Source organism: Sceloporus occidentalis, unplaced genomic scaffold (assembly GCF_023333645.1).
Source record: "Sceloporus occidentalis isolate IW3139 unplaced genomic scaffold, rSceOcc1.0.p SCAF_1, whole genome shotgun sequence".
Taxonomy (NCBI): domain Eukaryota; kingdom Metazoa; phylum Chordata; class Lepidosauria; order Squamata; family Phrynosomatidae; genus Sceloporus; species Sceloporus occidentalis.
The window spans coordinates 8,189,085-8,214,570 of NW_028316981.1; the positions used below are offsets into that span (position 1 = coordinate 8,189,085).

Here is a 25,486-nt window from a genome sequence, read left to right on the forward strand (position 1 = left end):
CTCACTGCTGTTTCAGGTCAAAAATCACTTGGGAGAGGTTCACTCTGAATTCACGGTGGCAGAGGAGGCTCCACTGGACATGAGGCAGGGTCCTAGTTGGAGGGAGATCAAGCAAGAGTGCGATGGAGAGGCCCCCTTGCAAGGTAAGGATGAATACTCTCTGTCCAGAATCTTCTGGATCTTGTTTTTGTTGTGTGCCTTCAAGTGATTTCTGAGTTATAGTGACCATGAGGCGCAGCTATGATAGGGTTTTTGTGGCAGAATCTGTTCTTCAGCCTTCCTTTGAGGCTGAGAAACTGTGACTTGCCCAAATTGACCCCGTTGATTTCCATGGCCGAGAGGGCACCAAATATTGCCAAGAAAACCCTAGGATAGATTCACCTTATGGTCACCATAAGTTGGAAATGACTTGAAGGTATACAACAACACAACAAGAACAACGTGATGTTACCTGGTGTTTCTAAAAAATGATATTTTATTTATTTTTAACAACTTTATATAATCCAGATGTATAGAAAGAAAAAGTATCAATTATCATATACAAAGATTTAGATGAACCTCTGAGGTATAAGCCCAGAAATCATTCATCTAAGAGAGAGAGAGAGAGAAATACTGTTAGCTGTAAAGAGAACAAAGGGGAAATTGGGGCAGCGCAGGCATAAAATGGCTTTGTAAAAAGGTGTGTCTTTGTGAGAGGTTTTGTTAACTGTGCTATTCTTGTACTTCCTAAGGAGTCTTTGTTCAAGATTGTAGCTACAACCTCTGACACAAGCATATGTGACCAGCTTCTCCCCATTTTGGTCTCTTCCACAGAAATTGTAATGATGTCACCAACAAGGACTCAGTCATGTTTTTCTCCTGTTTGTAGTGGACCAGAACTAGATCAGGTAAGGAGAAGGATTCCTGGAAGAAAAGGACTTGAGCAGCCTGGGTTCCTTTCCCCAGATCAAATTCCTCTCAGCGATAGGGGAGAATTTTGTTTTTATTTCCTTTGGATTTTTAAAAACTGTAAAAATATGCAAGTTTCTTCATATTCCGAATGGAATGAAGTTCAGATTTTAAAATATAAATGTAAAAGAAACCCAGACTAACAGATATAAATACAGGACATACATACTACATTCACACAAACATGATGCACACCCAAAACAGAATTTATTTCCTAACTCTTGAGTGTTTTCAAATTGGCTAAAAAAACAACCAAAAATGTAGCAGTTTACTCCCTGCTACCTCTCCTCTCCTTCGCTCCATGCATATCCTTCACCATTTCAAGGAAGAGTATGCCTTGCTAAGGTCACACAGTAGGTTTCCATGTCTGTTTGGGGATTCAAACTCCTAGTCTCCGGAGTTGTAGTCCAGCAATGAAACCACCACACCATGCTGGCTGAGTTAGTTTATCCCAGTTGCCACAGTTGACAATCATCTTGATGTCCGGTGTAAGCAAGAACTGTTTTTTTCTGTCTCCAGGGCCTGGTGACTTTTGAGGAGGTGACTGTGTCTTTCTCCCCGGAGGAGTGGGTCCTGCTGGACCCTGACCAAAGAGCCCTGCATAGACAGGTTACAACAGAGATTGATGAGATGGTGGCTTACGTTGGTAAGAAACCCTCTTTACTTGCATAATTAAATTTTAAAATGTATTTCTAATAACTGTATTATGCAGTAATGCAGCTACAATACTTGGAAGGAGATCCTGACCCAGCCCAAATGGGAAAGGAATGAGTCCTGTATATTCAAACCATGGAGGAGACCTATAGCATTATGGGCTGACTTGGTAAGGCTCCCTCATTCCCTTTTCAGTGATAAATCCTGTTCTAAATGTGGTGGTGGGATTTCATGCTTCTGTGAGGCAAGAGGCTATGCTGATAGTCGCAGTTCTGCTAGAAGAGTCTCCCAAGTCATACTGACTTCCAGTATGCCAACAGCTGATGGGCACCAACAGTGATGGGGAGTGACATTGGCAACGGCTTTCAGAGACAGAAGAACAGAGGACAAGTATGAGTAGTACTCTGTCTAATGGTGCAACTAGAGCAGTGATTCCCAAACTCTGGCTCTCCAGGTGTTGGGGACTTCTGCTCCCAGAATCCTCAGCCATCTTAGCCAATGGAAGGCCAAAGTTTGGGAATCACTGAACTAGAGTCATGCTTAAGGGACATTCAACTCCTGGCCTTCAGAGAAGTGAAGGAACAGTCTGAAGCTGCACAACATCTGTAGGAAAAGAGGGAGACCATGCACAGGTAGATTGATTCAATCTGGGCAGTCCTGAGTTTGTAAGACCTCAGCAGGCCACTTGATGACTGCAGTTTTTGAAGGTTTCTCATTCACAGGGCATCAGAAGCCAAAGTTGAATTAATGGCAGAGAGGAACATGAACAACAAAGGAAAAATAACAGCAGCCATTTTGCTTCTTAGTGGGAGTGTTGTCTCAGCTTATGCCAGTCACAGTGAGGCTCCTTAAGGCAGGACTGGGAAACTGGGGTCAATTCTGATGCCCTCGGCCACGTGCCACATCCTCCCCCAGTCACACACCTGCCTATTGAAGGAGGCTTGCAGTGGTGGGGCACTGTTGAGCAAAGAGGTATCTTGTAGCTCATGGAGCAGTGAATATAAACAGAAGTACACATAACCCCAGGTTAAGTATATGTACATCATCATCCAGGTTCCAGCCAGTCTCTGAGGCAAGCAGTGTATTCTTGGGCCAAGGTGTCCTCTAAACAGAGGAGGACTTTAGGCAGAATGAGACAGCTTGTCTACTGTCACTGACAAGACCCCAGCCTTCAGGTGTCACGAAAGGCCAGCAAAGTTTTAAATTATTCTTTTTCTATTTGTGGAATGGACTGTCTCAAGTAGTGGAGGACTCTCCTTCTTTGGAAGTCTTTAGACAAAAGTTGGTTGGGTATCTTTCAAGACTGCTTTAGTTGTTTATTTCTGCATGGTAGGGGATTGGAGTGGATGACCCTTAGGGTACCTACCATCTCTAAGATTTTATGATTCTGTGTTTTGAAACCTCCTCCCTTCATCGTAGGTTAGCCACTGGTGAGGAATAATAGGGGAAATAGTTCATCAGCATTTGAAAGGTAATAGACTCCCTCTTTCTAAGGGATGTCTCTTATTTGAGAATCAGAAAGCTTGTCCCTTAGAGGGTTGGCTCAGCTCCCTTATTTTAAGGGCTGTCCCCTGTTTGAAGATTGGAATGCTTTTTCTTTTATATGGACTGAATTAGATGTCAAAAATTCCTGTATTCTGAGGGATTTTGAGGAACTTGACACACACACACCCCAAAGTCTCCTCTTCAGATATTGAGCAGTTCCTTTGGCCTGTTCTATGCTGTTCCATTTTTGTTGTAGCTCAAATAAAACTGGTATAGCTGGTGAAAGAAAACCAAAATCAGTAGCATGATACAGGAATGTCAGCATGTAAAAATCCCTAAACATCTCAAAATATCATGAAATGTGAAAAGGCCTTCATCTGGATCCTAAAAGAGCAGTGAGGAAAATTTTAATGTATTTATTTATTAGATTTATATTCCGGTTTTCCCCCCAGTTAAGACTCAAAGCGTCATATAGTACAAATTAAAACAGAACAGCTAAAACAATACAAAAGTTCAAAAAGCATGAATCATACATGCGATTAAAATTCTACTTTTTAAGACTATTAATTCAAAAAGAATTAAACCACGTGAAATATATTGCATACTAAAAAACAACAAAGCACATGTAATTGCATTTTAGCCTGGTTGGAGGTAGCCAGACACAGCTCAGGGAATGCTGTGAAAGATGGCCAGAAAGGAAGAAATGTTACAAAACTGAGACTTGTGTCTGTCAAAGGGAAATAGGAAGAAAGATTGCAGAGAGATAGAGAAAAGATGGCCTACAGACAGTGGAAAGATGGGCTAGTGATAGGGGAAAGATGGCCTAGAGATAGGGGAAGATGGTCCATTTCCAGGCACAATTCAGGGTGCTATTTTTGACCTATGATGCCCTATACAGCTTGGGTCCAGGTTATTTGAAGGACCATACTTCTTGAGAGCCAGCTTGTCTTAGTGGTTTAAGCGTTAGACTAGGATTCTGGAGACCAAAGTTCGAATCCCTGCTCAGCCATGGAAACCCAATGGGTGGCTTGGGCAAGCCACGCTCTCTCAGCCTCAAGAGAATGGCAGTGTCAAACCCCCTCTGAACGAACTTGACATGGAAACCCTATGATACATGCTACACCTTAGGGTTGCTGTAAATCTGAAATTACTTGAAGGCACACAACAACATCAACATCGCCCTATATCACCCAAATAAGGTTTTAAAATCATCTGGAGAGGCCCTCCTATCTGTTGCACCACCTTCTCAGGATTGTTTGGTGGGAACAAGGGAGAGGGATTTCTCAAAGGCTTCTCCCAGACTTTGGAACTGCCTCCCCAGAGAGGCCAAGCTGGCCCCATCCAGGCTGTCCTTCCGTCAGCAGGTTAAAACATTTTTTATCCTTGCAAGCTTTTACAAACTGTTGAGGTTTGCCTTTTAATACTGTGTGATGCTGGTTTTGAAGTTTTTTATGGGTCAGTATATAGTTTTAAACTGTATTGTTTTAAAATGTTGTTAGCTGTCCTGAGTCTCATTATAGGGAGAAAAACAGGCTACAAAAGCTTTCAGATAGTCTGGACCTATGCTGTAAGAATATACTTAGAATTTTTTTCTGTTTTTCTTCTTTGCAGCAGAATACTGGAGTACAAGAAATGTATTAATTAAGTATGAAAATGATTTTAGGGAAAACCTAGAGCTTACCAGCCAACATTCAGAAGAGGAAAGTTATTTTGAAGAGGAACCCTATGAATGCAATGTATTTGAGAATTGTCTTCCCCTAAATATGGCACTTGGGCCTTATCCGAGGATCCATACTGAGGATAACCCCTTTAGATGGGAGGTTTCTGTGAATGATTTTGATTATGAATTGTACAGTGTAAACCACCAAGAAGCACAGAGAGTAAAAAATCCACAAGATTTTGTGAATTGCCTTGCTTACCATTCACTATTTATGGCAAATATGAATGTGCACAGAGACCTTGTGAGCCACTGGAAAATCCACACAGGGGGGGAACTCTACAAATGCCAGGGATGCAGGAAGTGTTTTAATGAAAATGCAGTCACTGTGGGTCATGAGAACATCCACACAGGAGAGAAACCCTACAGATGTCAGGAGTGTGGCAAATGTTTTGCTCAAAAGGCAGTCCTTGTGCAGCATGAGAGCGTCCACACAGGAGAGAAACCCTACAAATGTCAAGAATGTGACAAATGCTTTGCTCGAAAGGGAGCCCTTGTGAGACATGGGAGTGTCCACACAGGAGAGAAACCCTACAAATGTCAAGAATGTGGCAGATGCTTTGCTCAAAAGACAACCCTTGTGATACATGAGAGAGTCCACACAGGAGAGAAACCTTACAAATGTCAAGAGTGTGACAAAGGTTTTGTTTCCAAGTCAGAGGCTGTGACTCATCAGAGGGTGCATACAGGAGAAAAGCCATACATATGTCAAGAGTGTGGTAAATGTTTTGCTCAGAGAGTAAACTATGTGAGGCACCAGCGAATCCATACAGGAGAGAAACCATACAAATGTCAGGAGTGTGGGAAAGGTTATCTTCAGAAATCAGACCTTGTGATGCACCACCGAATCCACACAGGAGAGAAACCATATAAATGTCAAGAGTGTGGAAAATGTTTTACCTGGAATTCAGCCCTTTTGCTCCATCAGAGATTTCACACAGGAGAGAAACCCTACAAATGTGAGGAGTGTGGGAAAGAATTTTTTTCCAAGTCAGAATTTGGAATGCACCAAAGATTTCACACAGGAGAGAAACCCTACAAATGTCAAGAGTGCTGGAAATGTTTTGCTCAGAAAGGAGATCTTGTGAAGCACCAGCGCACCCATACAGGAGAGAAACCCTACAAATGTCAGGAGTGCGGAAAATGTTTTGCCCAGAAATCACATCTTGTGAATCACGAGCGCATCCATACAGGAGAGAAACCCTACAAATGTCAGGAGTGTGGGAAATGTTTTGCTCATAAATCAAACCTTGTGAATCATCAGCGCATCCATATGGAGAGAAACCCTACAAATGTCAGGAGTGTTGAAAAGGTTTGGTTCATCAATCAAAACATGTGATTCACCAGTGCATGCATACATCCTATTTATTAAGTATGAATAACACAAGAACAAACACACACACACTACTATACAAAAGTGACTAACAAAAAGATAACAATCCTAACATAACACAAAAAACTAACAACTAACAATTCTGACTGCCTCCCCCTAACACTGAAGGTTATATTGCCCTATTACTATACTTTCTTTCACTTGGGCTGGTGTCACCTGGTGCATCTCAGTAGGTGGAGAAAGGAGATGCTCACTGTGAGTGAGCATCTTTCTTTGCCCACTGAGCTGTACCACACCCAACCCCTTGGATCTTTGGGGAACATTGGTGTCACTCCACATGTAGGATGTCCCCTGATCTGGCCTGCACCCCCTAATGATGCCCGTTTCCTTTAATTCAAAATACACAAGGCTTCTACGATATAAGCAAACTCAGTTAATTTTACAAAACTTAAAATAATAATTGGCCCCAATAGGAATGCATGTAAGAAATAAATATATCCTAGTCTTTTAACTAATTTATCAAGGATTTCTCCTGAATCAGAATTGTCATTTTGTCCATTTCAGCAAGTTCTACTATCTTCATCAACCTTTTGAGTTTGAGTAGCAGCTTCTTTCCGCCTCTGAGCATAGAGAATTCTTGCCGCTGTAATCATGTACTGTAAAGTATACAGTATACTGTATACTGTAATCATATACTGTACTGTATCGTATACTGTAAATCATATACTGTAAAGTAAAGTCACAATTCTTTCGTCCAACAGTCCCAACAAGAAAATCTCTGGCTTCCACTGAATTTTTGTCTTAAAGATATCTTCCAGAATTTTGTACATTTAGTCCAATATTTCTGTGCTTCACTACCAAGTTTTGCATATGAAAAAAGTTCCCATTTTACTCTTATATTTCAAACAAGCGTTTCAATTTAAAAAAAAAACATTTTTTGTAATCTATCAGGAGATAAATGCCACCTGTACATCATTTTATAGAACTTTTCTTCTATAAAATCTAAAATCCAATAATACAATAAAGCCTCTTAAAAATTTTAAATCCAATTTTTAATATTAAAAAAATTATTCACTACGTTTTCTAAGTGCTTGTAGACAGAGAGACTGAATAATCCATTCTAGTGCCTTATCTGATACAGACGTCAAACTGACAGATCCCACATCTGGTCCCTGCCTCCCCTTTTTTTCCTTTTAGGAGAAATCAGAGGCAAAGTAAAATGTCCAATAGTTTGACTTTCTCTCTGTCCTTCTGTCTTGACTTTATACACACAGACGCACACACACCCATATATGCAAACTATTTATATTAATGTAGATGCTTCTAATGTAGATACTTATTTATATTAATGTAGATGTGATATTTATGTAGATGTTTGGTAATGTAGATGATTGGTGTTGCAATCCCTTCCTTTCACTGTGACAACAGAGCAGGTATGCAGGTAGGGTTCTCAGAGTGAAAACTGGGGGGAGGGGGGCTCCTGTACAATTAATGGCTGTGGAGACATAGTAACATCAATGGATGTTGCTTGTCACATAACCAGGTGAGCAACACTTTCTGAAAATCTGCACAGCCATTAAAGGTACAGGAGCCCTCTCCAGTTTTCAATTTGTTATGCAGGTGAGGGTCAAGGGGCTGGAGACAAGCCAGAGGAAGGAAGAAGGGGCAATGTTTCAACAGTTTCATTGGTTTCTTCATTTAATGAATTGATATAATAGCTCTTTCTACTTTTTAAATGGGTGACCTGGGTGATGAATTGATGACCTGGGTATTCTCCTTTTAATAAAGCTGTTGTTTTTTCCATTTTAGAGCCTCTCTCTTATTTTCTCTTCCTAACAAAGAACCTGGAAATTATAGTACCAGTATGGAATTGCTGTTTTGCATGTGTTCAGTAAAGCCAAAGCTCTCCTGCGCACAGTGGAACTTTCTGCCGGGCGAACATGTGCATGAAGAGGCAATTGTTTGGCCTTCCAGATTTTCATAGCATTGGAAAAGACCACAAGGGCCTTCTAGTCCAGCCCCCTGCCATGCAGGGGCACACAATCATTATTTCATTCTTGTTTAAATATAAGGCATCTCACATAATTTGTTGTTGTTGTTAACTGCCTTCGCGTCAGCCCTGATTTTTTTGGACTACAACCTCCATCAGTCCACCCCAGTGGCTGTGCTGGGAGCAGCAGTCCATTAACATCTGGAGGGCGGTAGGATTCCCATCCCTGCATTAGTTCTAATGAGAGTAGACCCACAGAACCAAAGGGAATTACATAAGCATTGACATACTATGCAGCATTTGAGTCAGTGGGTTTACTCTAAATGCGTCTAGCATGTGCATGGAGGCCTGAATGTTTCATCAGTTCTAGACCTGGAGTAGGATTCCTGCAATCCTTAAGGTTATGTTGGCCTGCACATCCCAGTAGCCCTAGTCACCCACAGCACAATGGTGCTGGGATTTGCAGTCTAGCATTTAGAGAGCTGCTTGATTCCCATCATGCCTACATTTCACAGATGAAAACTAGGACATGGGGCCAAGCAATATCAGAGCCTGGTCAAGATGGTAAAAGTTATTAATGGAGAAGAACACACAAGCCTAGAGAGGTTGCATCACTTTGCTATTTTCTGAGTGCACTGGGAAGGGCAAGATTTCACCTGCTCCCCTCCTCTTCTGTCCCCCTGCTGAGTAAATGGAGTGCAAACTCCCTTTGCACTTTCAGTTTGCAGCAATTGAGGATAAAATGGAGAGGTAGGAGGAGGAGGAGGAAGGAAGAGAAGCTGGGACATTGTAATAGTAGCTGAAAAAGTGGGAGGGTAGAGGATTCATTGAGTCTGAAAACTCAGACGCATGAGGCCAAGCAACATGAGAATGTGGTGAAGAAGGTCTGAAAATTACTAATGGGCAAAAACAGAGAAACTAGGAGAAGCTGCATCAGTTTGCTTTTGCCTCAGCCAACTGGGAAGGGCAAGATCCTACCCTCTCCTCTTCCCATTGCTGAGTAAACTCAGTGCAAACCTTTGAACTCGGTTTGCTGCAATTGAAGTAACCCAAGGGCAAGTGGGAGAGAGAGAAACTGGAACATTTCAAAAGCATCTGAAAAAGTGGATGACAAAGGATTAATGGGGGGTATCCCTTCCAAAGACAGGGTAGTTGAAGGGTATTGATTTGCTTCACGTGAACACACTTTCCTCTTCAGAATTTTGTATGGCAATTTCTAAGGAAAACATACCAATTCACAAAAACATCTTTGTGTTCCTTCTCACTCCTGCTTAGTGAAACTGAGAAGAAAAGTGGAAAAATTATTGTATTTCTTAATGAGGTGCTGCCCAAAAGGGAAATGTTAATGGCCATTAAGGGAAGTTGTGGACTGTCATGGTAGACTCTCTTCAATGGAGGCATGTCACCCAGGAAAGCCTTTGCTGTCATTAGCCTCAGCATCGAATTGCTTATAAAAGTGACATCCGTTCAGCTGGCAACCTGAAAGCTGGCATCTGTCCATGATCTACTTCAGGGGTCGACAAATGTGCCAACTTTTGGAAAAACCAATAAACATTGGCAGAGGTACACCGAGTCAGTAAGTGCTGAAAGCTGATGAGTTGAAAATTAAAAGTAGAAATAGACTTGTCAAGTTTTCAGAAAGGTGTGTCGTATTTCTGTCAAATGGTGATGAAAACTAGGGGAAGGGCTTTATTTAGACTGACAGAAGACGCAGGAGTTCAAAAGTTAGGAAGTTTTTTTATGCCACATTATACCTATTAGCAGCAACTTTTGACCAAACTATATACTGAATGGTTTTCTGTGGGTTTTTCGGGCTCTGTGGCCATGTTCTAGATGATTTAATTCCTGACATTTCGCCAGCATCTGTGGCTTCTCTGAAGATGCCAACCACAGATGCTGGCGAAATGTCAGGAAGAAAATCTTCTGGAACATGGCCACATAGCCCAAAAAACCCACAAAAAACATGGATGCTGGCCATGAAAGCCTTTGACTTTATATATGAATGCTCAGCCTTTCCAGAGGGAGGCAGTATTGTATGAGAAAATTTGTTGGGCTCTGTATGCAATGCTATTCCTTTAGTCCGAACTGACAGGCTAAACAAAACAATAGGATCACAATAGGATGGCTAGAGTAGAATCCCACTCTTTCCCTGCTCACGCTTTAGTTCATTGCTGACCCACTGCTGCAACTTTGCATCTGAGGAAGTAGGCCCAAGTCTACGAAAGCTCATACTACCAGTCTCTCTCTTTCAGTGAGTCTCAAAGGTACTACAACATCCTTTTGCATACTGGCACATTTATATGTTGCAATATGCAATACTGCAATATTATTTCTCTTTCTGTATAGCAGATTGCAACACTGCATATTGCAATAAGTGCATCTGAGAGAGTAGGCCCAAGTATACAAAAGCTCATGCTACCAACCTCATTCTTTCAGTGAGTCACAAAAGTGAGACAAGATCTTTTGCAGATGATACATTTATATATTGCAATATGCAATACTACAATATTCTTTTGTGCTGTCTCTGTATAGCACATTGTGATATTGCATATTGCAACAAATCTGCGGAAGTAGGCCCAAGTCTACAAAAGCTAATGCTCCCAGCTTCTTTCTTTCAGTGAGTCTCAAAGCTGCTATAAGAACCGGAGAATCAAATAGAGTTGGAAGAGACCCCAAGGGCCGTGCAGTAACTCACAATCAAAGCCCTCATCCCTGGGACAGATGGCCATCCAGCCTCTGTTTAAAGACCTCCAGAGAGGGAGACGTCATTACACTCCAAAGTGGAATCTCTTTTCCAGGAGCTTGCATCTCTTGTTCTGTGTTCTAGTCTCTGGAGCAGCAGAAAACAAACGTGCTCCTTACTCAATATGACATCTCTTCAAGTATTTAAACAGGGCCATCATATCACCTCTTATAACCTTCTCCAGGCTAACCATCCCCAGCTCCCTAAGGCATTCCTCATAGGGCTTCATGGTTTCCAGACCCTTTACCATTTTAGTCGCTCTCCTTTGAACATGCTCCAGTTTCATAACATCCTTTTTGAATTGTGGTGCCCAGAACTGGACACAGCATTATTCCAGGTGGGGCCTGACCAGAGCAGAATACAGCTTGCAGACTGATTTTCTGGACCAACAGGGCTACATCTTTGAGTGCGGCAACCTGTCACTGTAAGCTGTGTTTCTCCAGCCCTTCTTCCTCATTCTGCCAATGCGGATACTGCTTAAAAACATCCAGGTAAGACAAGTGATGGAAATGGCTCCCCATCCCACACACTCACCCAACAGAAAGGACCAAAACAGACTGCTGAAACAATCCAGTTTGAGACTACTATAACTGCCCAGGCTCAGTGCTAGGGAATCCTGGGAACTGTAGTTTATTGTGGGACCAGGGCTCTCTTAACAGTTCCCAGAATTACCTAGAATTGAGCAGGGGCAGGTAAAGTAGTCTCAAACGGGGTTATTATTGCGTTTTGGGCCTCAGAAGGAACCTTCCGCCCCTGGTCCATGTTTCCGAGGGGCGGATTGAAGAGGGCCTGGTCTTGCCAGGAGCTTGGCTGGGCTTCAGTCACGTGACATCAAGTGGGCCGCAGGAGGAAAGCCCAAGAACAAAGCACTCTCGGGACCCAGGGAGGGAAGCGGTGTCGCACTCAAAAGGGTCCCCTGGAAACACCAACACCTACACCTTGGAATTGGATTCAAAAGAAGCCAAAAAGAGAAATCACCCCACACTCCAAAAAAAATACCAAAAGAGGTGAGATCTGGGAAAGAAACATATGATAAATAGGAAAATATATATCTCATAATTGTTTATTTTGTGCAGTTTTGAATATGATATTAAACGCACTGGGTGCAACAGCAGAGTGGACTGCTCTTGTTTTCAGTGAATATGAGTTAAAATGGCTTTTCACTCTCCTGGTGCTTTTCAATGTATGGATCATTTTCACTGTATTGATACTGGCCCTCAGGTGAAAGAACTTCTCAAGCTGCCTTTCCTTCAGGCAAGAGACATGGATGCTGCTGGAGGCCTCCACACATTTCTTTTTACCCTTGTGTGTGTCTGTGTTACGTGTGAATGTTACTTGTGTGCCTTCAGATTGTCTGCACCTTATGCCTCCTGTGGGTCTGTGCATGTACACTCCCCCCTCCACATCTGCGGCTTTGGCTTTTGTGGCTTTGGTTATTCGCAGATTTCATTCATATGTTCTCTCTAGGAACATCTAGGTCCTCCAGCACAACTCTGTGGTCAACTTTAACTAAAAGTGGCACTGAAGGACCTAGGTATTCCTAGAGGGAACACTCCACTAGGCATTTGTAGCTCCTCCAGCACAATTCTGCAGGCAATATCTGGCAGATTTTGACCACAGGGTTGCACTGGAGGACATACAGATTCCTAGAGAGGTTAAAAACAGTGTTTTTGTTATCTACGGAGAGATGAGTGTATTTGTGTGCCTTCAAATTATGGCAGTCCCTTGAATTTCATCAGACTTTCATAGGTGAGGAGTATTCTGAGGTGGTTTTTGCCAGTTCTTTCCTCTGAAATATAGCTGACAGAACGTTGTTTTCTTTGGTGGTCTCCCTTCCAAGTACTGACCTGAGAAAGGTATCTTGGTGTTGAAGTGGAGAGCTTGATGAACCTGTCCAGCCAGTGTGCAGTTGCTGCTTAAAATGCAAATACCGCATATACTCGACTAAGTCGAGGGCGGGTTTTGGGACCAAAATTGTGGATTTTTATATGACCCATGGATAAGTCAAGGGTAAAACTTAGGGCATCTAACAAAGGATGTAAAGGATGAAGCGAAGGAAAACAATGCCAAAGAACTTACAAAATTCCAGCAGGCATAACTGTTTGTGCTCTTACTATATACATACTGGATGGTTGAGAAAATAGTGATTCCAGGGCAGATGACAATCTTGCCTTTCACCATGGGATGGTTCCTTTTTTTAATGCCAGTTAAAGTACAGTACCTACATTGACCCATGGATAAGTCGACCCAGGTTTTTTGGGTCAATTGTTTGACCCAAATTTTCAAGGTTTATACATGAGCATATACAGTAACATCTTGAGGATAATTTGGGCACAAATTTCATTTTGGCGGTAATTTGGGGGCAAATTTTATTTTGGGAATAAGGCGAGTTGACTATTTGAGATTAGACAGGAGCTGATGCCTTTAGGCTATCTGGAACAGGATAATAGTTCTTAACACAACAACTTAAGTTGATGGTGCTCTATCAATAGCAATAGCATTTACATCTCTAAACCACTTCATAGTGAACTAAGCACTCTCTAAGCAGTTTACAATGTGTAAGCCAATTGCCCTCAACAAGCTGGGGACACATTTTACCGACCTACAAAAGGATGTAAGGCTGAGTCAACCTGGAGCCCTCTGGGATTGAACTCACAACATTGTGGCTGCAGTACCAGCACTTAACCACTGCACCAGCAGGGCTCCTAAATACCTGATAATATCAATAATAGCATAACAGTGTCGTCAAGGACATTGCACACATCCTGTTTGACTGTTGCTTATGTGATAACGAGGGAGCCCACCTTTTACAACCATTTGTGGTTAGATTGACCTATTGGGATCCTACTGTCAAATTGTCCTAATTCCTTTCTGGTGAACATTTGCATCTAATGCACTGTGTAGCAAAATTTACTGTAAAAGCTGCTCGACTAAGAGATCAATTTATCATGCAAAACGGGGTTCCATGTCACGGTGATGAGTTCATTTAAACATTTCCAATGATCCCTTCCTTCCTCCCCACTATGTTTTAGATTGTTGTAGACTGTAGTTTGTTTTACATAATTTGTTTTTATTTAACTCTTACTTGTATTTGTTTTAACTTTTGAGTTAATTTTAAATGAGTTTTTAGATGAGATCAATTTTTTGTCCTTATATGTATTTGGATATTCTAACATTTAGATTTTGTATTTTGCATTTTGTCTTCTATTGATACGGTCAGCTGACTAATCAACAAAATTTGTTGTTGTTCATGGCGCCACCAGGACTCCTAAATACATGATAATATCAATAATAGCACAACAATGTTTTGGTTTTACAGGGTGTTGCATCAGAGCAGTGCAGGGACATCTTTGTCCTGAGACGGAAGAAGAAGTAATAACTTTGATCCCATTGGTGGCTTCATTGGCATAAAACAGCAAAGATGGATGAGCCAGACTTAGCTGGTCCTGAAGAAGAAAGAGTCCCTGACAGCTTCGGTGCTGGGAGCATTTCGGAATTCTGGGAGAGGACAGTCCAGAAGAGGTTCCTGGATGAGGATCTTTACAACTCACGGATACATCACCAGCGCTTCAGGCAGTTGTCTTTCAAGGAAGGGAAGGGGCCCCGAGAGGTTTGCAGCCGACTCCACCATCTGTGCTGTCAGTGGCTGAAGCCAGAGTGCCACACAAAAACTGAGATCCTGGACCTGGTGATCTTGGAGCAATTCCTGACCATCCTGCCCCCAGAGATGGAGAAGTGGGTCAAGGAATGTGGGGCAGAGACCTGTTCCCAGGCGGTGGCCCTGGCAGAGGGCTTCCTTCTGAGTCAGGCAGAGAAGGAGCTGAAAGAGCCGCAGCTAAGAACATCTCTTTGTGGTGCAAAGGTGAGAAGGTGATGGCTCTGGGGCTGCCTTTTTGGAGCCTTCTGATGACTGAAAGGGGCAAACGTTCCTGAAGATATTCTGAAATGTGGTGCCCCAGATTTGGCTTTGATAAGGAGGAGTGTGGGGAGAGATTCACCTTGTCATGAAGTGGAATCACAGTCCTCAAAGCCTCTTAGAAGTGTGATTGTGCTTTAAAACCAGGTGAGTGATTCCTGTGTGCCAGGCTTTCAAAGGAAATGCCAGGTTTTCCAGGTATAGCCACACAACCAGAAATTCCCCTTGGTGGCAGAATATAGCCCAGATGTGACCAGGAGTTAAATGGGCTTCCAGCCCCTCCACCACAAAGCCCACTTTCTCTCCCTGTTGCTGCTTTCTTCTTCTTTTTATTCCCAAGACAGCATAACAAAATAACAATAGTAATGTTGAGGCCACAGACAATACTGAGAGATAGAACTATACAGTATCAATAGGCTTTTATTTTTGTTTCTTGATGTTTGTTACAGTTCTTCCCTGAATACATACACACTCAGACACACATTATTTCAATGGATCCGTGGATATACTTCCATTATAAGTCAGAGCAGGGTTTTCCAGAACTTCCAATGTTGTTGCTGCAAGCTCAATGGGATTGTTTGTGTTTCAGCATATAGAATAAACATAACAAACATGAACAAATGTGTCATGCTGTATTTCTCCTTGTTGAGTTCTTATTTTATATGTCCCTTTTTCAAGTAGGGCTAATGAGCTGCTAACTTTTTTCTGACTTGGGTGGATGTCTCATACCTCACGAGTCCAAACCCCTTCCTCAAATACCTTTAATATCTTGTCATCTTTCTGCAAATTCCATGTCTTGAATCTTCCCTGCTGTTTCAGGTCAACAATCTCTTGGGAGAAGTTCACTCTGAATTCTCAGTGGTAGAGGAGACTCCATTGGACACAAGGCAGAGTCCCCAGTGGAGTGAGATCAAACAGGAGTATGATGGAGAGGCCCCTTTGCAAGGTAAAGATGAACACTCTCTCTCTAGAATCTTGCAATTCTTGTTGTTGTTGCTTCTGTTTTGTTGTGTTGCTTTAACACCTTCATGACTTATGGTGACCCTATGATGGGATTTTCTTGGTAGAATTTGTTCATAGGGGTTTTCCCTTGCCTTCTTCTCATTCTGAGAGAGTGTGACTTGCCAAAGGTCATCCAGTGGGTTTTCGTAGCTAAGTGTGATTCAAACCCTGATCTCCAGAATTGTAGTCCAGCATTCAAGCCACTACACCATGCTGGCTCTAATTTCTCCAGTGGAAGGCATTGGACTTATTGGTCTGATGTGGAACATCCATATTCATTTCATAATTGTCAAATTGCTATCCATCCTATTGATCTCTCACCCCACTCTTGTTCATCCCAGCCCACCACTTCTCTATCTCCCATCCTTCCGAAATCCAGCCATGAGATTGATGGGCTGAAAATAAGTTTAAAACCTAGCTGGCTCTTTTGGAGGGACAAGAGATTGAGAGGTGGTGGATGGACAGGTTGCTTACCTGTAACAGTGTTTCTTCGAGTGGTCATCTGCGAATACATACAAATGGGTTGTACTGCGCCTGCGCAGTACCTTCGGAAACTTCTAGAATCACTGGGCAAAGTACTCTTTGCAACATATAGAAACTTTTTGGCGGTAGCTCCGCCCATCCCTTATAAAGCCCCTGGTTTCCCGCTCTTTCCCCAGTTCCGCCATTTTTCCGCCAAGTAGGCGACAAGAGTGAGCCAATTCAGAGCAGGACACCGAGGGGAGGATGGGCGGGATTTGTATGTATTCGCAGATGACCACTCGAAGAAACACTGTTACAGGTAAGCAACCTGTCCTTCTTCTTCGTGGTCTCTGCGAATCATACAAATGGGTTGAGACTAGCAAGCTAAGGTTAACGGCGGAGGGAGTGTCCTGACACCATAATTAACCAACAATTATTTATTTGTTACAATAAAACAGAATTGAAAAACACACTGAGTCAAAGACCCGTTTGTTGTTCCCTGAGTAAATGCATAAACAAGGGCTTCCACCCCTAGGGGGAGAAGGGTAAACCAGGCAGCTAAATATATTCAAAGGAGACCTGTTAATCAGTGCAAGCCAGACACCAGGATAGCCCTGCCAAAGGCTGCATCCCTCTTGGCCCTGGTGTCCAACCTGTAATGCTTGATAAATGTCAGGGGCTGTGACCACACTGCAGCCTTGCAAATGTCATCCAAAGAAATCCCTGACAAGAAGGCAGAGGATGAGGCTACCGCCCTTGTGGTGTGGGAGCGAACCCTAGCCGGCAACGGTTTCCCCAAGAGTTCATATGCCAAATAAATGGTACTAGACACCCACTTGGAGAGTCTCTGAGCCGACACCGGTAATCCCTTTTTCGGTCCCGAGTAGCACTGGAACAGTCTCTCGGACCGGCTCGAGTCTCTAGTTCTGTCCAGATAAAAAGCCAGAGCCCTTCGAACATCTAGGGTGTGGAGGGCTCTTTCCGCATCCGTAGTCGGGTTCGGGGCCAAGGTAGGAAGAACAATGTCCTGACACATGTGGAACAATGACACAACCTTGGGCAGGAACGTAATGTCCGTCCTAAGGACTACCTTGTCTAAATGAAACTTGAGGAATGGCTGGTCCCTTCTCAGTGCACAAAGTTCCCCAGCCCGACGAGCGGAGGTGATTGCCACTAAAAAAACAGTCTTCCAGGTCAGGAGCCTAATGTCTGTTGTGGCCATGGGCTCAAAAGGCCTGGACTGCAAGGCTCTCAACACCCCCTCTAGACTCCAAGCAGGGGGAGGTAAGGACACTTGAGGGTTTAAATTATTATAACCCTTAAGAAACCCCTTAATTAGAGGATCTTTGAAAAACGAAGGCTTACCCTGAAATTGGAAGAAGGAACAAATGGCCGACAGGTAGCACTTGATTGAAGTGAGGCAGAGGCCAGAGTCGACCAGGGACATCAAAAAGTCCAACACCACTGGCGTGGAGACCTGGGCAGGAGAAAGGTGCCTGTCCGCCAGAAACTTAAGAAATTTGGTCCACTTTTGGGAATAAGATTTACGGGTGGCCGGCTTCTGGGCAGCTAGGATGATTCTGCGCACCGGGTCAGGTAAGCGTGCTAGGGACGGATCCTCCATGCTACCAGGGGAAGGGTGTCGATGTCGGGATGGTGGACGCGACCCCCTTGAACTGTGAGGAGATCCGGCCTGTGCTCGAGCCGGAGAAGGTGTCTCGGGAGAGGTGAAGGAGGCTCGGGAACCAGGGTTGCCCTGGCCACCACGGAGTGATCAGAATGGCGTTGACAGCCTCCAATGTCATCTTGGATATTGTCCTGGTGATCAGAGGGAACGGGGGGAAGGCGTACAGCAACATCCCCGACCACTCGAATCCGAACGCATCTCCGAGGGAGTTCTCGTCTCGCGTCCGGGAGCAGAACTGGGGACAATGTGTGTTGTGGACAGTCGCGAACAGATCTATCTGAGGGGTTCCCCATCGACGGAAGAGGTCGTTCACCGTGTCTGGGTGGAGCCTCCACTCGTGGCACGACGATGGGGATCTGCTGAGCCGGTCCGCAAGGTCGTTTTGAGCCCCTGGCAGGTGAACCGCTTGAAGGAGGATCTCCCGGTCGATGCACCAGTCCCACACCCGGAGCGTGATGTCGAGGAGGGTGCGTGACCTGGTGCCTCCCTGCTTGTTCAGGTAGAACATCACTGTGGTGTTGTCCGTCCGGAGCTGCACAACCTTGCGGGAGAGGGAGGACTCGAACGCCTTTAAGGCCTTTTCTACGGCTATCAGTTCCAGGGCATTGATGTGGAGGTCTCTCTCGTCGGGCGACCAACGGCCCTTCGCCCAGAGACCTAGCGCGTGGGCTCCCCATCCTTCGTCTGACGCGTCTGTGGTTAGTGTTATCTCCGGCTGGGGCTGGGAGAACGGCATGCCTGCGCAAGCGTTCCGGGAATCGAGCCACCAATGGAGAGAGCGGACAACCGGCCTCGGGATGGTGAGAAAACGGGATGGCAGGTCGGTCTCTGGATTGAAAACTGACAGGAACCAAAACTGAAGGATCCGGGATCGAAGCCTTGCCCATGGTGTAACGAAGGTTGTGGAAGCCATGTGTCCGAGGGCCACCTGGACGTCCCTGGCGATGACTCGTCTCCGGCCCATGCACCTTCGGACAGCCACGCGGAGCGCGGCAAACCGGTCGAGGGGAAGGAACGCCATGCAACTGTCGGAGTCTAGGATGGATCCGATGAATCTTATCTGCTTGGTGGGGAGCAGCTGCGACTTGTCGGGATTGACCACCAGTCCCAAGTCCTTTAGGAGAGTTAGGGTTGCCGAAGTGTGTCGATGGAGCTCCTGGCTCGAAGGTGCCACTATCAACCAGTCGTCCAGGTACGGGAAGATCCTGATGCCTCGGCGATGGAGGTGGGACACTACCGGAGCCATGCACTTTGTGAATACCCGAGGAGCCGTGGCAAGGCCGAAGGGCAGAACGTTGTACTTGTAGATGTCCGGTCCGACGGCAAAGGCTAGGAACCGGCGGTGGCTCTCCCGGATGCTGACATGGAAATAGGCGTCCTTCAAGTCGATGGTCGCAAACCACAGGCCCTGGTGCAACAAAGGTAAGATAGAGGCAAGGGTTACCATGCGAAATCGGTGATAGGAAAGGTAAGCATTAAGAGTCCTCAAGTCCAGAATAGGCCTAATGCCCCCATCAGTCTTAGGGACCGTGAAATAACGGGAGAAAAAACATCTGGGAACGTCGACAGCATCGACGGGCGAGATGGCGCCCTTAGACAGCAAAGCGCGTACTTCGTCGAGAAGGGTGTCTGAGGGGGGGGTGGACAGGAAAACTCCAGTTGGAGGGAGTTCTTCGAATTCGAGGGCATACCCCCTACAGACGATGGTGAGGGCCCAAGAATCGGTAGAGATGGAAGCCCAGATGTTGAAGAAGGGCTTCAGTCTGTCCAAAAAGGAGACGGAAGAGGGGACGACGGAGTACGCGGCACCGCTTCAGGTCCTCTTTTTATTCTGGTCGGGATCCTGCCTCCGGTAATTCTTCTTATATTTGGGAGCGGAGCGGCGACCGGAAGAGGAGGAGGACTGAGAGGGGTACCTCTGCCTGGGTTGATCCTGGCGCTGGTAGGGGCGATCCTGTTGGTAGGATCTCTGGCCTTGACCGTACCATGGGCGGACGCCTGTGAAACGCTTACGGGAAGCTTGAGGAGAGGAAGACATACCGTGCTTCTTCGCGGCCGTCCGCATGCGGTATTTAAAATTGAGCTTCTCGTCCGTCTCTCGGTGGAAGAGGCCGTCCTCATCGAATGGCATGTCCTCAATGGTGGTACGGGCGTTCTGATTGAGGTCCGAGGATCTGAGCCAAGCATGTCTGCGGAGGGCAATCGCTGCAGCCATGGACCTCGCCGAGCAATCGGTGGAATGCCTGGCCGACGTGATGAGCCAACTCCCAATGGAGTGGGCCTCATCCCGAACCTCGGAGAGGGTGGCCTGAGAATCATCGGGAAGGTCGGGGATAAGTGGAGAGATCTTCTCCATAAGCCACTGGATATAAGCACCCATACAGGCATTATAATTGGCCACTCTGATCCCCAGGGCTGAAGAGAAGTAGGCCTTCTTGGCCAACGCGTCCACTTTCTTGGCCTCCTTGTCACCTGGCATCACGGACGATTTCGGGGTCGACGTCCGCTGGGCGCCCTCGACAATGGCCGAGTTCTGTCTCGGGTGTCCAAAGAGCCATGAGGGAGTGGACGGAGCAATCCTGTACAGGGACTCTATCCTGCGGTTGCTGGAAGCCGTCGCAGCGGGGGCATCCCATGAGCGTCTCGCCAGCTTTTCCAGCGATGGCAGCAGTGGGATTGCAGGTGGAGTAGGCAACTTCCCGTGGATCCTCCTCTCGATGGGGTCAGAGGCTTCGTCCTCTACCTGAGATATCTGTATGTCCAGTGCATTGGACATTTTGATGACGTGTTCCGCAAAGGTGCGGACATCATCAGTGGGTGACACGGCGCCAGGCTGGACAAACTCTTGGATGGAAGGCTGGTAGTCTTCGGCATCCGAGGCATCGGAGTCACTCTGGGGACGGTACCGGACTTGGGAGGGAGCCTCTTCATCGGGGTCCAGGTCTACCACCTGAAGGTCTGGAGCTGCAGCCGTACGAGAAGAGGCTACAACGTCGCGAGTCGGTCTAGGTGTTGGGTCCGGCCTAGACTTCCGAGACGGAGAAACAAGACGGGGTGCGACGGATTTCCGTGGGACGGCCATGTAGTAGGTGTCCGTCTCACTATCATAAAGATAGTCCGGTCTCTTCGGCTCTCTTGGAGGAGAAGGTGAGGCAGCCCGGTGAACCATGGCGGTATGAACAAACGACCTGGGCATCGGGGTCACCGAGCGATGACTGTGCGTGGAGCTCGCTGGAGAGGCCGGTTCCGAAATGACGTCAATGGTGTCCTCCGGCATATGACGAAAACTAGGCAGAGCCCGACCGACCGAGGGAGAGCTTCTACGGCGGTCAGGGCGGATAGCGGGAGCCCCTGAGGTCTTGGAGCCCTCAGCTCTAGAGACTTTGTCCACAGGGCGAGATTTCCGAGGTGAGTGCTCGGGGGCCGGCCGGTCCCGAGGAGCTTCCTTACGCCGAGAGCCATCGGAGTCCCGTTTGTCAGAACGGTGCCGTTTGGCCAAGGAGTGCTGGCCTTCCGAGGGAGAAGTGTGAACCCTCTTGGAGGCCGAGGATGATGCAGTGGCGGAAGCCGGAGTTGTCAGCTTGGTGGTCGGAGGCCTCGAAGCCGAGTCTGAGGATGTCGAAGGCTTCGGCACCGAGGGGGTGGAGCTCGAGCCCTTAGTCGGACTCTTCGAGGATGGAGCCTTCTGGCCCGAGGATCTCGAGGCAGACCCCTTCTGGGCGCTCGAGTCCTTGTTGGAAGCACGGTCCTCCTTAGAGCTCTTCGGGCGCTTAGGTTTCTTAGAAGGCCGAGGAGCGTCCGCCAAGGGAGCGTCGGTGTCCGGTCCCTCGTGGGGAGTTATCTCGACGGGATTTGGAGGATCGGCCATGAGTTGGGTCGGGGCCTCTGGAAGAGGAGGCAAGGGAGCCGACCCAGTGGAGGAGGGAGGCCCCAGAGAAGACGCGGCACCCGCGGCAAAGACCCTAGAATAAATGGCCGCCTTGAGCCTTGTCTCCCGATTCTTTCTCGCTTGGGGGGTAAGGGATTTGCACAAGGCGCAGGAAGATGGGATGTGCGCCTCTCCCAAGCAAAGCAGACAAGCCGAGTGAGGGTCCTGGCCGGGGATCTTCCCTCCGCAAACGGTGCACTTTTTGAAAGGCACCGAGGGCATGATCTGCTTACGGTTCGAAGGTCGACAAGCCGAGGTCAATAACGAGGGTCAGTCCGAGAAGAAACAGTCAAGGGTCAAGCAAAGAGTGGTCAAAAAACGGTCCGTGGTCAGTTACCAGTGATTGCAATAATAATAAGAAGAGCGAAGTTCCCAAAGGCAGCAAACGCGGCGGAAAAAAGGAACTGGGGAAAGAGCGGGAAACCAGGGGCTTTATAAGGGATGGGCGGAGCTACCGCCAAAAAGTTTCTATATGTTGCAAAGAGTACTTTGCCCAGTGATTCTAGAAGTTTCCGAAGGTACTGCGCAGGCGCAGTACAACCCATTTGTATGATTCGCAGAGACCACGAAGAAGAAGGGGACAAATACGAATGGGGTGAGAGAGTGATAGGATGCAAAGGGGTTTAAAACCTGACTGAATGTTTTGGAAGAATGGGAGATTGAGAGGAGGTGGATTGGGTTGAACAGGAGTGGAGTGAGGGGATCTGTGGGCTGGAAAGTGGTTTGAAATCTGGCTGGCTCTTTTGGAAGGAGAGGTGATTGAGAGGTGGTGGGCTGGGACAAACAGGAGTGGGATGAAGAGATTGATGGGCTGGAAAGAGATTTAAAATCTGGCTGAGGCATGCAGATGGCCAGTTGGGAAATGGAATGAGGGGCTGGCACTGTTGACAGGAGTCTGTAGTATGTTTTTGGTGGGACTTAGAGATATTCACATTTTTTCCACTTTCATGAGGGAGTCCTGTGACCCTAACCCCCGTTAGGGTGAATGGGGGACTGTATATCGCTTCATTCACCACAACTCAAAACCATTTTATTCTCACAACAACCACCCTGTGAGGTAAGTCAGTGTATGTGTGTTTGAAAGAGTAACTGTGCATTTTGTGGCTCAGTAGAAGCTGGAACTGGACTTTCTCAAGTCTCAACTAGTATCTTAATGCCTACATCACTATTTATTGTTGTTGCATGCCTTCAAGTCATTTCTGACATATGACAACCTAAGGTAACCCTGGGAGCCAGTGTGGTGTAGTGATTTGAGCATTAGACTCTGACTCTGGAGACCAGGGTTTGAATCATTGCTTGGCCATGGAAACCCACTGAGTGGCCTTGTGCAATTTATTTTCTCTCAGTCTCAGAGGATGGCAAGGGCAAGCCCCTTCTGGAACAAATTCTGCCAAGATATGTCAGGTTCAGAGAGAATCCAAGGTTGCTCAGTAGAAACTAGATCCGACGTTCCCCAGGCCCCAGTCCAGCACCTGAAACAGAACACCCAAAAGCCCTCTGCATTTTTCCGGATTGTAAGTGTGATTGTGTTCCAAAACATCTAAGAAAATAGAAGTATACCTCAGTGAGCAAACTCACTGTGTTCCTGGGCATTCCTTCTTGAACAGAAAATTTGATACCAAAGGAACAAATAACATGGGAAAACTAAGGATGAGTTCCTGAACCACAAAAAAAGAAGTGTAGGTCAAGATGTTTCAGCATAGTTTTATCCAAAACTAACAATAAGCACATAAGAAGTGAAACCATGAGTTCTGGGAACCCTTTCCTAACTCAAGAAAAATGTTTTGTACCTTCTAGAACCAATCTGAAGGCTTCTATGTCCCTTCTATTTAGCTGATGCTGTTTACCTTGTGTGTTGCAGGCAGGCACACATGGCTACAGTAGGATCAGTGAGAGTAGAATCCTATTCTTTCTCCGCTCAAGCTTTATTGGATTGTATATTCCAAGCATATTGATGCAGCCGGACACTGAAAACTATATTTCTCAATCCCTATTTCCATCCTTCCAATGCATATGTTCCTCAAAGAGTTTCAGCTGAGAACAAAGAAGAAATGGGGGCAGGGCAGGCATGAAATGACTTTGTAAAAAAGTGTTTCTTTGTCAAAGACTTTGTTGACTGAGTACTTCCTAGTGAGAATTTGTTCAAGAATGTAGCTGTAACCTTTGACACAAACTTATGTGACTAGTTTTCCCCCAACTTGGTCTCTCCCACAGAGACTGGAATTATGCCACCAACAAGGACTCAGTCACCTCTTCCTCCTTTTTGCAATGGACCAGATCAGGTAAGGAGAAGGATTCCTGAAAAAGGGGACTTGAGCAGTCTGGCTTCCTCTTTACCCTAGGGGATTTTTTTACAGTTTGTTTGGGATTTTGAAAAATTGTAAAAATTTGGCAATTTCTTCATCTTCCTGATGGCTGAAATGTGAAGAACATGAATGTGAGAGACTGACAGAATTGCCAGAGGTATGAGGCCTTCCCTTTTAAATCCCTAGATTTGATTCCCTGTGTCTTCAACCTTGTTCTTCCTGAATTAGAATTGCTCTTCTTTTTCTCTGAACTCTTTCTTGAACACAGAAGGAGAGCTGATAGATATTCCTCTCCTCCTTCTTTGGTCCAGAATAAAATACCCTTTCCATGTATTAAGCCAACGGGAAGCTTCTGAAGTGGCCAAGTAACCAGCAGAACCATGGGTAAGGAAGACTGCCAATGCCACTCAAGAGTGTGTAAGGCAAGGGTGAGCAGATTTTGGCCCGTGTTCCAGATTTGGTGTTTGGAAGCACAAAAGGAAATCTTGGAAGCAACCCCAAATCCTGAGCCTTTTAAAAATTGTTTTTAATGCCAATTTTGAGGCAATATTTTGCCCAAAATTGAAAAACACAAAAGCTTCATTGGCCATGTATGAAGACTGTATCTGGCATCTCTTTGTGTGCAGATCAACTAGGACTTCGGGGGTTATCTATTTTATGTCTTATGGACCTTCTCCCATATTGCTATATATAGGTTTGGACCATGTAGACTTAATTTGAACAATTTACATTTTTATATATCTTTTAAATTTTATTATATACATACACAGACACACAATTGCAAACACAAAATTCTTATCTTAACTTGGTTTTCAAATTGACTAAAAACAGCCAAAAATGCAGTTTACTCCCTCCATCTCTCCTCTCCCACACCCCATGACATATCCTTCAACATTTCAGAGACGAGTATGACTTGCCCAAGGTTACACAATGGGTTTCAGTAGCCGAGTAGAGATTCTGGTCTCCAGAATCATAGTCCAGCATTGAAACCACTGCACCATGTTGTCTTAGTTGATGGAGTGCAAACTCTTTTTGTGCTTTGAACTCTGTAACAAATGAAGTAACCTGCAAAAAAGGGGAAAGTGAGGAGAAAGCAACTGAGAAATTTGAAGAGTTGCTGAAAATGTAGAACAAAAGAGGATTAATTGGCATTTCCTCTCTGAAATTTGGACAGTTGGCAGGTATGCCAAAAACTATACGATCTTCCTAGAAGACTGGAAAATTAAATCAAAAACACCTGCTGAAATTTGGCCAACATGGCAGTTGGAAGTGACATAGCATCCCTTCTGGATTGCTGAAATGCACCACTTTGGCC

At 45.5% G+C, this 25,486-nt stretch overlaps 1 pseudogene across 1 annotated transcript in view; it reads left to right on the top strand.

Annotated features, from left to right (window-relative positions):
* LOC149320595 (uncharacterized) overlaps positions 1 to 25,486 on the top strand; it is a 37,220-nt pseudogene that overhangs the window by 5,734 nt on the left and 6,000 nt on the right. The window contains exons 3-8 of the transcript XR_016279475.1: positions 17 to 143; positions 814 to 887; positions 1,468 to 1,594; positions 4,699 to 6,116; positions 13,369 to 13,394; positions 21,394 to 21,403. The product of XR_016279475.1 is annotated as an uncharacterized LOC149320595 (transcript). The remainder of the gene's footprint in view (positions 1 to 16; positions 144 to 813; positions 888 to 1,467; positions 1,595 to 4,698; positions 6,117 to 13,368; positions 13,395 to 21,393; positions 21,404 to 25,486) is intronic.